Here is a 529-nt window from a genome sequence, read left to right as displayed (position 1 = left end):
CTTCCAGTTGAGCTATTTCAAATCCTGAAAGATGACGCTGTGAAAGTGCTGCACTCAATATGCCAGCAAATTTGGAAAACTCAGCAGTGGCCACAGGACTGGAAAAGGTCAGTTTTCATTCCAATCCCAAAGAAAGGCAATGCCAAAGAATGCTCAAACTACCGCACAATTGCACTCATCTCACATGCTAGTAAAATAGTGCTTAAAATTCTCCAAGCCAGGTTTCAGCAATACGTGAGCTGTGAACTTCCAGATGTTCAAGCTCGTTTTAGAAAAGGCAGAGAAACCAGAGATCAAATTGCCAACATCCGCTGGATCATGGAAAAAGCAGGAGTTCCAGAAAAACATCTATTTCTGCTTTATTAACTATGCCAAAGCCTTTGACTGTGTGGATCACAATAAACTGTGGAAAATTCTGAAAGAGATGGGCATACCAGACCACCTGACCTGCCTCTTGACCTGTATGCAGGTCAGGAAGCAACAGTTAGAACTGGACATGGAACAGACTGGTTCCAAATAGGAAAAGGAG

The 529-nt window shown here is 42.9% G+C and overlaps 1 protein-coding gene across 1 annotated transcript in view; it reads right to left on the bottom strand.

The window, feature by feature from the left end:
* LOC105002539 (uncharacterized protein C10orf88-like) overlaps positions 1 to 529 on the bottom strand; it is a 48,910-nt gene that overhangs the window by 42,487 nt on the left and 5,894 nt on the right. The gene's annotated exons all lie outside the window — the stretch shown is intronic.

Source organism: Bison bison, unplaced genomic scaffold, assembly GCF_000754665.1.
Source record: "Bison bison bison isolate TAMUID 2011002044 unplaced genomic scaffold, Bison_UMD1.0 scf7180017864456, whole genome shotgun sequence".
NCBI lineage: Eukaryota > Metazoa > Chordata > Mammalia > Artiodactyla > Bovidae > Bison > Bison bison.
Note: the sequence above shows the minus strand (reverse complement) of the source record. Positions and strands in the feature narration are given on the sequence as shown.